Source organism: Coptis chinensis, chromosome 8, assembly GCF_015680905.1.
Source record: "Coptis chinensis isolate HL-2020 chromosome 8, ASM1568090v1, whole genome shotgun sequence".
Classification (NCBI taxonomy): Eukaryota; Viridiplantae; Streptophyta; class Magnoliopsida; order Ranunculales; family Ranunculaceae; genus Coptis; species Coptis chinensis.
The window spans coordinates 84,445,410-84,462,501 of NC_141463.1; the positions used below are offsets into that span (position 1 = coordinate 84,445,410).

At 35.8% G+C, this 17,092-nt stretch overlaps 1 long non-coding RNA gene across 1 annotated transcript; it reads left to right on the plus strand.

Annotated features, from left to right (window-relative positions):
• The first annotated feature begins 11,800 nt into the window (after positions 1 to 11,800).
• On the plus strand, positions 11,801 to 12,548 carry LOC147483691 (uncharacterized). The gene is made up of 3 exons (XR_015203547.1): positions 11,801 to 11,939; positions 12,021 to 12,181; positions 12,345 to 12,548. It is a non-coding gene; the product is annotated as an uncharacterized LOC147483691 (long non-coding RNA).
• The last annotated feature ends 4,544 nt before the right edge of the window (positions 12,549 to 17,092 follow it).

Below are 17,092 nucleotides of genomic sequence, written 5' to 3' on the forward strand. Positions count from 1 at the left end.
CATGTCCATCTTTTAGGTGAGCTATGCAATTAAAAGGGCAAGCACCGAGGTTGAAAGCGAGAATGAATGAGACAACCCCAAGGTGCGAGAGGCACTAGAGGTGTGAGCCTAGAGCCTACATGCACTTTTGACTGCATAGTATGATCGCCCTTCAGGAAATTCCTAAATCTGCTTTATTATGCTATAGAAGTTAGCATCACGGTTCACATATTTGTTCACAATAACAGCTCCTTCAGCTCTCTAGTCTCTAGTGCTCTAGTGCTTCATTATCCTAATGTATGATATCAGTAATTAGCCACAATTGATTTTTCCTAATGATTTGGGGCTGTTTATTATTCTCCGAAACCAGTCCATTGTTTAACACTATAATTTTCCTTCTTTTGCTAACTGAGCTGTAATTGTATTAACAAAATAAACGAAAAAAATGTACAAGCAACACAAAGACGGACCAATGATACATTTGCATCATTATGTAAGCCCTACCTGTAACTATAGCAGCCCTACTGGGAAGGCCTATCATACTCCCCCAATAATATGATCAAGTACCTTGAGAATTCAGTCAAACTTTATGGATAGCCTCCCATTTACATAATTATGGGGGATTAACTTCATACGTAGAATGCAGACTATATTTGGCCGCTTGATCTGCAGCAAAACTAGCTCCCCTCCAAGTGGAGGAGAGAGTACATTGTGGAACACTGTGACCTTTCCTTTGCATTGCTTCTATCTGCTTCTTAAGCTCCAAGGCATATTCCCTGTCCCAAAGGCTGCTATAGCAGCAACTGATAAATAGCTTCCCTCTGTTTGGCCATTGGATAACACTATAACAGCGATTTCCGACTACTAATCTATACTATTCGAACAATTGGCTATATTTGTCCGAGAAAAAAAATATGTTTTTCATCTATATATTACCCTTCTATCTTAGATAGTTCATCAGTTTTCATAATTCCCCATTTTAGGAAAGGTCGCCGTTTTTTTTATTGTTATGGCATAATGATAAACGCCTTATAACAGTAGTATCTAGATGTTGCTCACGAGTCAAGAAAAATGCTTAAGCTCATTTACTACACCAGCTTATATGACGAAATAAAATAAGAACAAAAGTTGCAAATACTGCACCAGTTTTCAATGTGATAATATCAAATGACATGCATATATAGGCTACAGCATACCTCAGCGTTATCAGGAAGTTTTAGCGGATCATAAATCCCGGATGCAACAGCTCCTTATTTGAAGATATAACTTCTAAATAATTATCAAGAGCAGAAAGAGCTTCAATTACTCTAAGAATTGTATCAAGAACAGGATACCTGAAGAGGAGTGAGATAGAGCATAAGAAAAATATAGTCTGCTATAGTAAATGTAAATGAATAAAACCGCTATAACCTGTCAAAAAACTGTAAAAAGAGATCTTTAAGACATAGGCGATCACCAAGGCAGCAAACAGGCAATCCTTAATAGTGCAGTTTGTTGTCAAAGGCGTTCACAAAGGGGTCAGTTTGAAAAACCTAGCACCCTGAGCGTCGCCTCGCCCCTGACAACACATAGATGCTAGCCCACTAAAATACAGCTTCCACTTTGTTTAGTGATTTAATTGATTTTGGACCCTCCGAGGTATCAGAACATACACAAGTCCAATTTAGGCGATGTTGTAGTAGAATGTATGTGCAAATATCTTTGGATGCTCTATGAGTCCATGACCAAGGGGAAAAAAGGTTAAACAGCTGACTTTCTATGTGATCCAAATTTATCCAAGTAATTTTGAGTTATCCACAAGTATCCGCCCGAGAAGAGGAGGGAGATTGGGTTATGGGATGGCAGCAAGGCTAGCTTCACCCCAAAGTTGTTATGCTTTCGGTAGGCGTAAAAGTGGGTGAATTAAACATCGGTTTGGTGAATTGACCTTGGAAATAGGTGTGGCTCTAAAAGGTTCCCCAAGGTCCTTTTCAGATTATTATTTGGACCTCGGTTCTTAGAAGAATACATCAAGGCTTCGGAAACCCAAATGGGGTTATAAATCTCAACATGTGAACCGACTTTAAAATGGGTGACATGGCATTACATGGCTCCGCCGTGCTAGAGAAATAGCACATTCGAGACCATATTAAGGTCTTAGATACCCGATATAGGATTATAATTCTCAACGGTGATATAGGATTATAATTCTCAACGATAACCAAAAGAGATTACATTCATACTTGAGTACTTAGCCCGTGACTAATTAAACAAAACCAAAACCCCATAACAAAATATCATAAATTCCTAATACAATCATTCCACCGGGGAAGAGCACCCCAACCCGTCAAACCAAAACAAATAAAAAGAAGAGAGAAGACATTACAAGATTCACAGAGACCCTCAAAGACCAACCACGTTAACAACACCTATATCCTAGAGCCCCCGCCTTAGCGGTTGATCACCTTTTGGAGTTCCAAAGGTCAAACTAGTGCTAGGTCCCTCTAATCCCTTCATTATTGTTTTCTCTCACTATCTAGTACGACTTAAGTGGCATTGACCGCGATGCGTAAGCGTCGATGTGCAACACAGTATCTTTGGACATGGGAGTAAACCTGCATTAATAAACTAGAACTCAAAATAAACTATTTTGAGACCAGATTGCCACCTTACACCCAAATTGTATTATTTTGTTATGAAGACCGACAAACTATAGCCATAATACATCCCAAATGTTACTTTCGGCGAGGAGTTTATGAAAAGCTGAAAAAACGGAAGGCGGGGCATGGTGAAAACCGAGGAGCGGAATCCATCACAACCAAATGATTTAAATGCGAGAACATTTTTCTCCTTTGGTTTTCACCCACGTTTTTCTAAATGTCACTAGTCAAGAGAATAAAATACTCTCTCTCTCTCTTCCACAGGGGCCTTAATTGACAATAACAAATTAAAATCCTTTTGTGCTTCAGGATTTAATAGATAACAGAAGATAGGGAGTTGGAAAAGCTGCTAAGGGACCCACCAACACGAGGGAATTTAAAGAGGTGCGGGGCGTAAAGCCCTTTCGACTATCGGCTTAGAGCATGGAATGGGGTTATCCTTTTTCGAGGGGAAAAGTCTTCACCGAACCGACTGTCCACTTTCCTTCCCTACGTCAACTGTCCCGGTGGGAACGGCGGGTCTGCGAGCTTCGGTGGGGAGAAGCATTAAGCGTCCCTAAGCCCAACGGAAAAAAAAGCGGATTCCTAGGCGGGCAATCGGAATTCATTCAACGGCGGCGACGGGTAAGATTGACCTACCCGAGGATGGGAATGAAAGAAGGGCGCTTTCTCGGACTCCTCGGAGGCCACCGGAGACTACGAGAGATAGACCGGGATCTATCGACCCACTTGTCCAGCGGATCGGTCAATAAAGAGGAAAAAGGGGCGCAGCCCTCATCTTCTCGACCGGCCGCCGGGAAGACTCGACTTCGAGCTGGCGCTAGCCCCCTTTCATTGATTCGGGGGACAAGTATAATTCATCAACAACCGGGCTTACCGACTCTACTTATTTGCACTTCCGAAGCAGATGGAAGTGCGCCGATGAAGAAGTCCCGGTTCGCCATTCCCCGAGGAAAGGTAAAGGTAGTTGGCTGAAAGGAATCGGAGACAAAAAGAGCTCGTTCCAAAGACTTTGAGTTCAACTGCCCGGGTCCCGATTAAAGAGGTAAAAAGGAGTGGAAAGGGGCAACGCCAATGAACCGCATCTAATTGAATGGATTCTTTATAACCTGCGCCGCCTTAACCAACCCATCCTACATGAATCAAGCAAGAGGCGCAATCGACCATCTTGATGGAGTAGCAAGAAGAATTCCTACTAGGCGGAAGGGAAGCCTACGCCTAAGAGAATGGGCTCACCAGTTATTAGACCTACACCTAGGGAGATACTAACCTTTTTGTTTCATAAATCTTTACCATGCCAATTCAATACTCTAGGATCAAAGACTAACATATAATCCCTCGGTGAAAAAAAAAGACTTCAAGTTCTTAAAAAATGTGTTCTTTGAGCGACCCCAACTAGTGATCGGCACTTCTTCCAAATGCAATAAAAGCGAGTGTAGATAGCAATCGAAAATCTGAATATAAAATCCCACCCACACACGGATAATGTTCCATCTCGAGAATGTGTTGCCAATCATAGCTTGACCAGTATTCTCTACGAGTACCACCTTTGCGCCCCATACAAAAAGCTAGGTTTAAGAGTATTGGTATTGGGCTTTTGCTTAGGGGCTAATTAGATATTAGGATTAGATATTAGATATTAGGATCAACAAAACAAAAGAGAACATCACAAGCATATGAGCGGCAAAGAAAGATAATGCTATTTATCTCAATCTCTAAAAACAAGAATATTCTTTCAATTCAAAAGGATCGGCAGTTGATTCCAACCCAACTGCCATGCCATTTTATTTTTCTTTGATAGCGATTCGGACCCAACCCAACTGTCTTTGATAGAACATCACAGCATATGAGCGGCAAAGAAAGACAATTTCTATAAAGCATTTTATCAAACAGTAAGGAAAGGATGTCAAACTAACACAACAATACAAAACTAGTCAAGCCTCTCTTCATAAAACAGTTCATAGGTTAATTTAAGGTTTCTAGAAGATGAGCGCGAGTGTAAAGTGTACCAATTGATAATGAAGTTTGATTTCGCTGCCAATGTACGGGGAAGTTAATGCTCTCCACCTTTTGTTAGCGCCAAGGCTAATCGAGAACTCCTATCTTTGTGTAAGAACACGCGAAACAATGTTTTATCGGATAACCAATATTAAGGTAAGGTGGGTTACGGTAGTTGGGATTGAAATAACCTCGATCACCTTTAGCCACCTCAAGCCAAAGGTTGGTGTATTGATTAAGTATGGTTGCCGCGATTCAAGTATTGAGAAAGATGAGTGTGGGAGAGGGGAGGAAAGTCGGGTTTTAAACTTGGTTATTTTCTATTTTGGAGACTTAGGTTTCCTATTTAATTTTTCTTTGTGTTTTCAGTTTTCTTAAAACAATGGGAAACAAATGACTAAAAATAAAGCGGGCTCGACCGAAAAATATAGCGCCATATATAAAAAAATTTTGTCACTAAACTAATTAGATATAAACTAAATTATAAAGTGAATTAGCGACGTATATTTTGTGAAATCCCATTAGTAGCAATGGTTCGAAAAAACGTCGGTAATGAAATACAATCACCAACGCTAAAAAACGTAGCTAAATAGAAAAATCAATTTACGTCGTTGACTTCGTCGCCAAAATTCTATTTTCGTTCTACAAATAATGATTGCCACTTTTGGCTACGCTAAAAACGTCGACAAAAATATTTTTCAAAAGCAAGTTAGAATAGTATGGGCAACGATTAAAAACGTCGCCAAAAGTGACCATTGGCTACGATATACTGTCGTCGCTAAAACTTTTGTCGCCAAAGACCCTGTTTCTTGTAGTGTGATGTCCTTTACCAATGATTTTTGGGCTCTGCAAAAGGGTCTTATTTATAACGGATCCCTTTTGTTGTAGTGTATACCAAGTTCTCTCGGGGAAACCAAAATTTTCGATTATCAAATTTGTGGTTTTTTTTTTTTTTTTTTTTCTTTTTTTTTGTATCAATTTTAAGGCTAGTCGAAAGCAAACCAGTTGGCTGTTTAATTTCTACTTAAACTAATTTTTCGATGGTCTTTCAATTCTAACTAGGGAAACCAAAATATATTAAGATTAGAAAAAATTGCAGTCTTTTATTTTTTATTTCTCGTTTAAGGGCGGCTAGTCTAGCAAACCAATCACGCGCCTATTTCATTTCTATTTAACCTATTTTTTTTTTTTTTTATGGTTTTTTCTAACTAATTAACTTAATAATTAATAGGTATATTAATAATAACACTTGTGGAAGTCACATCACAAGTGATTTCGAAAACTTGGCAAAGTCATTTTTAAAGTGATGTTGAATACATAGATATTACATCACTTTATAAGTGACACGGCGAGTGACGTAAAAAGGTGTTACTATATCACTATCACGACATCACTTATTAAAATGATGTTGTACAACTCTACTACATCAGCCTTTCAAATTAGTGATGTTAAAAAAAAGATTGTGATAATTATTACATCACATGCTGAGAAAAGTGATGTCATAGTTTTCATATGACATCACTTCGCTGAAAGTGATCTAAAATTAGTGATGTCATATGTCATATTTGTTGTAGTGCCATGAGACTATCTACTTTCATCCAGAAGTCCGTTTTTCAAGGTAATATGTGGGATGTTCGTATTATTTATTATTTTCTCCATATACATCAGGTAAAATAGTAAACCATCTTCTGAGAGATTTTTTTTTCCTGAAAGTATGACTGGTGAGGATTGAAAGTCGAGATTATCTATCTAAAAGTAAACTAGGAATTCCGTTTCTTGGATAGGAGAGTATAGGAGATTGACTAAGTACACACATAGGCTTTGATCGAGAGTTCCGTAAATTTTTACTATCTCCCAACATAATCTATGAGTCTTTGCAGCAATAAAGTTAGCAATGGAGACCCATCCATTGGATTTAGCACTAAGTTGGTAAGAAATTTCTCTCTTTGAAAAATATTATCATTCTTGAACATGATATTGATTGATTTTATGGGTATATCACCTGAAAACTCTCACGATACTATAACTCGTCATTTTTGGATTTTGTGGGTATATCACTTGAAAACTCTCATGGGACTATAACTCGTCCTTTTTGGGGAACTTAAAGGTTTAAAGCCTTGTTGCATAGGATAAATGCAATCGTGATGCCTACAAAAGTGAGTTAGGATTTTTTTTTTGTTATTAGAATGTGATTTCGATCACTTTTTTTTTTTTTTTTTTTTAATCTTATTTGCTAAGAGACTAGCAAAAGGCTAGTTGGGGGTTATGATAAGTGCTCAAAAAGTATATTTTAACCCTCAATTATACCTCTTGTTTAGCCATCTTATTGGACCAATAGTACTTGTAAGTTGTGTTTTATGACTTTACAGGTGAAAAAGAGAGTTTTGCTAAATATTAGAGTTAAAGGGGTAAAAATGAGCAATTTGGGGCATTAAGAATCACATGGAAGTTCATAAATAATTATGAAAAAAGCCCAAGGTTTTGAAGCTATAAAAAGATAGGAATTGGACCTATTTTAGAGCTTACTTGAAATCCCAAGGCAAAAGAATTCGTTACTTGGACCAAAACCCACAAAAGAGAAACGAAAGATGGAGCAAAAGAGGAAAACAGACTCATACGTCTGGGACGCATGGATTTATATTGTCCCGTGCGTCTAGACGCATAGAACCGACACAATAGACTCCACCTCTTAACACTTTTGGAAATGAAGATGGAATCAGAAGGAGGTCGATATGTAATAGGAAATTAGGTCCAATATCCCATGCTTTGAGATGTTTCTAGAGCTCATTGTAACCCCTATATAAGGAGCACCTCAGTGCCAGTTGTAATTGTCAATTCACATTATTCTTGCCTCCAGAATTTGAGACAAAGAGAGGTTAATAATAAAAGATTCGGTTTTCACTAGCTATCCACGTCTTAATAAGTTAATCTCTTTAATTAGTCTTATGTTATTCTTTTATTCTTCTTCTTCTTCTTTTTCTTCTTTGTGTTCTTTATTCTTCATAGAAGGCTAATCTTCTCCTTCAAGGGAAGAGATGAAACTAACAAATGCTTAGGGTTTGGTGATTTTTTTGGTTCATGGTGTTCTATAATCATGTTAGTTATTTATGTTTGTTTAGTTATTAGTTTTATTGCCCAGACCAGGGGATGAGAGTATAGATTAGGGTTTTTATTTATTGCAATTAAATATCATGCTAGTTTATGGTTTTATGTATTACAATTAAATATTTACTAGTGACAGACTTTTATTTATTGCAAGTTGAATATAGTCTTTGTAATAGGGTTTTATTTATTGTAATTGAATATTATACTACTATTTTCTATTTTTCTTCTAGTTGTGTATTGTTATAGAGTAAAAGGAGTATTCTTTGTGTTTGCCTTAGATGGTGATTCATTGAATAGCTGCCCAAGCTCACATATAAAAGTAAATAAGATATTAATAACATATACATAGGAATAACATAGAAATAAAAATAATTCTTTAACGATGTTTCACCCAAGAAGGCATCAACACTTGCTTGATTGCCCAATTGTAGTCTATTTGTGAGAACAACGTAAAGCAAAAGGTCATTGAATCAAAAGTACTGGTGGATTTGAATCTCTTGAATCTCTCTATCATATTCTATATTTATTTCCAATTCTTAGCTTTAGTTTAATTAGATAGTTTAGTTTAATTCATAATCTCTACTACAATAGTTTTAATCCCTCAACACCCCTTTCCACTCTCGTCCTTCATAAGTGATACAAGTCAGAAGCGGATTGATACCCGGCCTACTCATCTTTTACTCATTAAGAGATATTAGGTTTTGATCTTGTGTGGTTTTGACCAACGACACTCATCCATATTTTCTTTCCATCTCCATTCCATACATAAAAACCACGCTTGTCATCTACCATGGATAGTATCTCCACAAAAAATCAGCCCAATCAGATGTGTCTAGTCTTGTCAAAAGAGTGCTAAAATTCTGGACCGTTAGATAAATTTCTAACTTGAACTCAACTTTTAGTAGGGCTAGACATGTTCAAAAGAGCTGATTTTTTGTGGAGATCAAATCCCCATAAAAAAAAATCAGTTTTAGTTCATTGTGTAGGTAGGTAGGATTTGGTATGTCAATTCCCTATACCATTTCTCGTATGCGGCGTAGCTTGTTGATATATATATCTTGAGATGGACATAGAATTTGTTGTTCAATCGACGTCATATTTTTCAATGTACTGAGATATTTGGTCACAAGCCGAGTTCAATCAGATTACAAAAAATGAAAATCCCAAGTTCAATTCCTGAACTAATTCCAATTTTAATCTGTTGCAGTCTTGCACTCACTATATAAATTTTAAATCCAAGGCAAGCAAATTTGCATAGAGTATGATTTATGACGTTATGGTATTGGGTCTAATTCAGAACTCATCTTATGTTTGCGTCTTTAAAAAAAAAAAAAAAAAAAAAAAAAGGATATATCTCTTTGCATTTATTGGAGTTGCATCAAAAAGGATATAGGGAGGGATTCTAAGGACATATCTTATCTTAACACGTAAACAAACTCAAAATCGTTAGGGTATTTGTAAGTTTTGGATTAGACTAATTTTTTGTAGATATGATTTTCTAACTATTCTAAACATTATCACAAATAATAAAAAAATTCTAAACTTGCCAAATATGTCCCTAAAACCCCTCCCAAAAGTATAAAATATGTTTACGTGTTAAGATAAAATATGTCCCTAAAACCTCTCCCAAGGATATAAATGCTTTTGAATGCTATTGTATTGGCGTTAAGTTGGCAGAGTACACCACGAGTCCATGACCATGTTACGGAAAATGGGGTCAAAATCTTTATGTACAGTGAGATGAGAATATGAGATTCATCGTGCCATTTGGAAACTTGACTTAACTTGCATATTTTTTAAACGGGGAAAAAGACAATCAAAATTGAGCAAATGATTAATTCAGCAAAATGTACGAACAAATTACCATTATTTCTAGTCCATTGTGATTATGATCGATTATATTTCTTTATCATACATGTCCCAAAATACTTGTAACCCATAAATCCCAAAGGAGTGAAAGGACTATGGGATTTGTAAATGTGAGAACTCAACAAGGGTAATTGAGTAAATATACGGGTGACAAGTTGACAACTCACTGACTCTCTGTCTAATGTTCCTCTCGTACAACAAACCACGATAGAGAACAAACTAATCAACCGCAGCGGCCCAACTCGTTTTTTTTTCCGATAAACATCAACGGCCCAGCTTTCCTCCCCATCACGCACTCTTATTCTCTCACCCGTAAATTTTGTACATGTTACGCATTAGTTTTTTTTGGGTTCTACTATTGACACCCCCAAATTGTGATTGGCAGACTCTGCCCAACTAGGCCCAATTTAGGGTATTACAAGTCCTGTATACCCCCACCCAATTCACCAAAAATAAAAAAACTGGCACTAACCAATTTCAGCCTCCATTATATCTTTTTTCTCTCTTCGACCACTCTCTAACCGCACTCACCAAATTAGTATAAATAAATCGAAGCCAAATCGAAAAAGTGCACATAGCGATTTTTTTTTTTTTTTTTTTTTTTTTTTTTTTTTTTTCTAAAGTCTCAAAGCCTATTATTCGAGATCGATAGTTAGGCATGGTTTATTCGGATTCTAATTCTAATTGGTAATTATAATTATATAGGGAATACATAATTATATTATTTAAGTGACATTAGGAATGTTTTTCTAAATTATCAATAAAAGAAGACTTGTTTTAATTTAAATGAGAGAAATAAGATATAATTATATAATTTAAGTGATCTAAAACCATTATTGCACAGTGGGCGAAAATGCTCATCTGCAATTTCAGGAGGCCACATCAGCAATATTTTTAAGTAAGGACACAAAATTAATTACAAAGCAGGACAGTATTTTGATTTATTACAAATTGATCATTGCCTTGAATTTCATTGGATGCAGGATGTTCTCGAGATTGTTTAGATGTTCTCGAGATACATATATTAAGAACAAACTAATTACATGCCAATTACAATTTTGATTCGTGATATAACTACGGAACACTAAAACACACAAATTGATTCTTCAAAAGAAACTTTTTGCCTTCACCGAAAACACACACACAAAAAAAACACAAATTAATTAACAACCCAATAAATAAACAAAACCCCAATCTGCTTAACCACCCCAACCACACATTCTCTCTCAAAAAATAGCGATGGCCTCAAATCTATATCTGAATTCGAAAAAGGGCCAGAGATCGAAGAAGAACTGCTCAAGCTCCAATGGTTGTTTTTCTTAATTCTAAACGTGGTCGTCGTGGTGAAGAACAGGTGATGACTTATATTTGTTTTAACCCGAACAGGTGATACAACAAACTCATGGCTTAACAGCAGCATGAATCTTGAGGAATGCAGGGTGAAGTGCTTGAATAATTGTTCATGTATGGCTTATACTAACTCTAATATTAGAGGAGATGGAAGTGGTTGTGTTATGTGGTTTAAGGATCTAATCGATATGAGACAATTGGTCAGGGGCAGGGGCAAGATCTCTACATTAGTATATGGCTTCGAAGCTAGGTATGTACTCACAACTTCTTTGTGTACAATATTAATTCGCACAGTTTATTTAACCATTTCACCTATTCACGTTCCATTATTAGCTCTACAATGAATTGTATACCTTGATGTTGTGTTTTCCCTCTTCTACTAATAGCTCTACAATGAAACACTCTGGTTCTGTTTCACTGCGATATGCTTTAAGCCAACACATTTTTTCATTTCATACATGTAGTGGTCTAATGCTCATCTTACGTGTTATAAAATTTATGTCTAACTTCATAGTTCCTGACTGCATGCTCAAATAATCTATTGTCGGGTAATGTGTGTTCAAAGCTTCTAAAAGCAATTCAAGGAGGGAATGTGTGATAATGATCATATGCATTGCATTTGCTGCTGGGATGATTGTGTTAAGCTTGGGAACCTGGTGTTTGTGGAAGAAGAGAAGACCCAAAGGTATTGTTCATGATTTTTTGTTTCCATTGTTCTTTGCTTTTAAGGCATCAGAACCAAACCATGCCTTTATTGTTGAAATCCATATGTCAGACATCTTATGAAGGTGCAGTGGTTCATTTATGCTAAGTGCATATCCTTAGTATTTTGTAGTACATCAAAAATTTTGTATAACGATGATCATCTTCTGATCAAGTGAATGTGAGAAAGATGACCTAGAAATGCCGCTTTTTAATTTAAGTACAATAGCAACAACAACAAATAACTTCTCAGAAGACAAAAAGCTGGGAGAAGGTGGCTTTGGTCCTGTATATAAGGTAAGTCTTACTCATATAGTCTTCACAAATTTAGAAGGTAAACTTAATATGATTTTCTATGTGGACAACTAATATCACTAGGGCAAGTTGGATGGAGAACGAGAGATAGCTGTAAAGAGGCTATCAAGGAACTCTATACAAGGTGTCAGCGAGTTTAAGAACGAGGTGTTATTAATCGTTGCTCTATAGGAATTATCTCGGCTGCGCAAACCTGTCCAGAGAACACTAAGAAGAAATCACAGGTATGAGTTTTTTGTGGTCTGATGGCAACAATAGAGTTTTTGCGCAGGTTTTTCTATATTGGTGTAAGTTTGGTGGCGATTTCTCTTTAATTTGATGATACTACTTCATTGTTTTGAGTTTTAAGATACCCATATTTGAATTGGCTTCAATAATTGTTTGCAGGAAACTCAATTGTCACATGATGCATACAAGTTCCTTATAAACTGAAAAAAATAGCGTTCTTAAAACCTCTGCTTGGTTCCCAAAATTAGAAGTATGACTAAATCCTATCAAATTAGAATTCCACTTCAAATTTCAATTAGGAAGGTGAAGCACCGACCTCAGCAAGCATATATAGATCATCGTAGCAGTTCGGAACCCCATCAAACAAACATCGCCCAAAAAAGAAAATTTTGAGGTACGGGGGGGTAAGCTTTAGAGGTCTGCGGGCGGGTGATTGAGATGGAGAACATGCAGTTATCGAATTTCGAATCTACACCCGACGGAGGAGCATTATCAAAGGTTGGGGTTACAGCCGAGGAGAAGGATCAGATCGAATCGATCTTAGTATGGGTTTGTGCTTGAATCAAATTTTCAATAATTTTATTTTGGTTTTAGTGTGTTTTGAATTTTTACGTTGATCTTTCACAACTTTTGCAACAACTTGGTATTAAGTAGTGAACTGAAAATAAAAGTGTGAAATTACAAATTATATGTTACCTTTTCTATTTTCAATTAGTAATAGTTAACAATTTGTTTGCGTTAAATTAAATTGGGTTCTAATTGTTTGTTACAATGTCTCACCAAGTATGAGTTATGATTACGTTTTTTCGTTGTGGTGATAGTGATATTTCACAACTTTTGCAACTTGATATTAAGTAGTGAACTGAAAATGAAAGTGTGAAGCATTATTGAATTGGATTAGCGACTAAGACTATCGATATATGTCATGCTTTGTAGGTGCTTGCGTGCATCACGGAAACCACTATTTGTTCGTTTTGATCTTGAACGAAGAATTTTAACATTTGCAATCACTATTTGATGGTATTCATGTGCTTAACCGTTATTATGCCGATTTCACCATTTCCAGAGTTTTTGCTCCCAAGAAGCTCTAATAATGATCATGGATTATGCCGATTTCACCATTTCTGTTTTTCCCACACCAATTCCTCAATTCCACTTGACAAGGTATTACCTTTTAGTATTGTCATTCTTATATATGATTAATTCATTTATTTTAGTAGTTTGCATATTGTCAGGTTGGTCCCATTGGTGCATTTCTCCTGAAGATGCATGTGCTAATAGTGGCAGTCTGTTGTAGATATAGTGTTTCTTTTGAAGGGCATGTAATCATTGGGTAATACTGAAGCAGTAAAGTCCGTTTGAATATGAAATGTTGTCTGTTTTTTGACTTTTCCTTATTTGTTTTTAGTACATGTGCCGCACATAATAGTTTAAGTACTTATATATGAGTGCTTGAATACCATATGGATATCTAGAGTATCTCTTGCAGCCTAAAGGAATTTTCCTTCTCCGCACTTAAAATTAAATGAACTAAATGCTTGGCTTTATATTTGCATTTGGTATTATTTATATCTATTTTGGTTTCTATGTTACGTTTGTCGTAAATTAAGCCCTATGTTTATATTTTTTTAGTAGCATTGTTGTCTTGCACACTATACTGATGTATCTTGAAATGGATCCTTAGCTCAATGGAAGAGCACTTGATGATGGTTCAATAAAATTAGTAACCTTCTTTTGATGGAGTAATAACTCTTGGTTTTGATATACAATTGTAATTTGAAAATCAACCATAATTTGAAAATCAACCGTAGTTATTTTGATTTTTCGGTATTAGTACCAGGGTTAAGACTGTTAATAAAAGGACACAACAGGTGATAAATAAGTCCATATTTTTTTTCTTTTGAATCAAGATCTAACTACTAAGTTGTACAATGAGAGACAATGGTTTCAAATGTAATGTATGAAGATATAAGGCAGGTTCATATAGGCAAGATTTTGAAAGTTATTGAGGTACGCACATAAAGTCTTAATATTTTGGATGGATTTGAGATCAATCTTTCTTTTCTTTTTCGTTTTTTAATGTATATGACGTTGACTATGTCAGTTATTTTGATTTTAGGGGGGTATTACATGTGCATAAGTGTGTAGAATTGTCAAGCCCGTAAACAAATTGAAAGAGCTTGAGATAAAGCAACAATGTTGATCATCACATACAAAGGAGAGCACCATCATCCTAACACATTCAAAGAAACAGTAAGTCTCTAACATCTTTGAATCATTTTAATTTGCTTATTAATTTTATATGATAGTTAAAAAAATTCATGTTCATTCGATCATGCTAAAATTTTAACCTAGCTTGATAAAATTTAGAATATGCTTCATATATTCAATTTCTTCTCTATCAATGTATAAAAGTTGATTTCTTAGCTTGCTTTGGAGTGATGATTCAATTCATGTCTTAAAGCCAACAGTTGGTACTCAACCTCTTACTCTTTTGTTGTGGTTGGTGCATGAATGTAGCAAGCTATTGAACTTGGAGTCAGATTAGCAAAGTAGTTGTGGGAAGCTATGGATTTATGTTACAGTACATGCTTAGCTTAGTGAATTTGAGTTGTTAGTTAAGAAAACTATTTGAATATTCGATTGAGAAACAAAATGGATGATAAAGATACATATTTTTTTTTCATCTTATTTTTTTGGTTTTTTTTTAAAGTTTAGTGTATTGAATGGATTTTTTCAAATACTTTTAACCCTGTGGTTTAGCAGACATATAGGTTTGGTTACAAAAAGAAAAGAGAAGAAGACAGGAGCTATACTGAAGAACAAAGATGAGTATAAATTGCACTTCTTAAATGGTACGATCAAGTGCTAGAAAGGGACAATTCCTAAGCCTAATTTCTAAGTTATAATTACTGCATGGTTGTTTACTAAGAGATGACGATAGCATTGCAGGTCCTAATAGATTGAATGTCAAGTATTGAGATGGTGCATACAATGATACCACTAAAGAAAAATCTGAAGGCAAAGACTGAAACATAACTATGAATATGTAATGGTGCAGACATGATTTATCATTGCTAATTGCTGATGCATTTTATTATTGCATAACTTCAAGACATATATTTGTATCCACGGACATGTATATTTATTTGTATCAATGAGATTTTTGACTAAGATGCAAAGGTATTTACTGTAAATGTAACAATCCCGGCATGGCCGGGCAAAATGGCTAGTATTAGATAAGTTATTCTAAATTATTCTAAATTGCCTACTTGATACTGGAAAGAGGTTCTTGAAAACTGAGCTATATTATAGTGTAGAGACATGAAAAACAAAAACACTATGATAAAACATTAATTCCAAGTTCAATCCCTTGGCAGTCTTGCACTGACTACAAAAATTTTAAATCCAAACTAACTGAATTTAAATTGTAGGTTATGATTTATGACGTTATGATATTGGGTATTTGGGTCTAAATTATGAGTTCGGATTCATCCTGCAATTTCTCATTGGACTTGACTTATTTGACCTTTTGGTGGGGGAGGGGGGACAATCAAATTGTGCCAATGATTGATTCAGGAAAATGTACGGGGGGGGGGGACAATCAAATTATCACTCTCTATAATTGATTAAGGAAAGTCAAGCAATTGCATTGAGTATTTGCTTTGCGTCATAGCCGTCATTGACCAAAACCCAAAAAACAAACTATCACTCTCTATAACAAAGAAACTAACCAACTCATTTCAACATCACACCAAATACCTTATTTGAGTTAATAAATGTGTAATTATCTTATTTGAGTTAACAAATCACAAGCCTTTGAAAACATATATGTTGCAGCTTGTGGTGGTGGGAGAAGTCCTTGAAGGATCCGTAATTGATGCTCCCTACGCATTTTGTAATTTGCATAGCGCTATGGCCTATCGTACTAGTGTAATCAAGTGTTTTTGCGAAAGGCTTGTGCCTATGTGTTGAGATATTGGGCATAAATCATGTGCCAGTCCGAATTATATTTGACCATTTGAGTATATTGGGCATGGGCTTGGATCTAAAATGATTTGAGTTAATAAATGTGTAATTATATTACTGCTCACAAAAAGAAAAAAAGTTACTGAAACTGAAACTGGGGCCAAATTCTTTATCTACATTGAGATGGATTCATTGTGCCATTAGCAAATTGGACTTAATTTGTGGTACTTCTGAAGACGGGGAGGGAAAATGTAAGAAAATGTACAACCCACATGACCATTATTTTTCCGTCCATTGTTATTAATTTATTATACCATACATGCTAACATGCCCCCAAAAGTACTCGTAAGCCACAAGGCACATGCCCATAACTATGGTGTTTATAAATGTGATAACTCAACAAGGGTACTTCAGTAAATAAACTAGTGACACCTCCCTGACTCCCAAAATAACTGTCTAACAAACTATCAAACCGCAGAATCACTCTCACTCAGACACCCACCCGTAAAAATTCGTACAAAGAAACTCTCACAAATCAAACCTCACTTTTTTTTCCTTCACCTCATTTCTTCTAGAAGGGGTATTCATCAGTAATAAACCATAACTAATTCTCTAACAAACTCAATTCTCTCCCTCCACTCTTGACGTCACTCCCCATTTCTTCATTTCAACCACACTTTTAACCAAAACTTTTTCTACTACAAATACCCCTCATCAGTAAAAAATCTCACCTACTAAAACAAATATCCGGAAACTTCTACAGGGTCAAATCAGTCACAAAATATAACCTAACCAAGGTCAATATCTCACCACAACTGAAACCACAGTCACACATAACACACTTCACGCCTGGTCACTCATCTATAAATACCTCCCTTCACTCACTAGCCATCTCCTCATTTCTTCATTTCTTCTCTTTTTCAAACACTCTCTCTCAA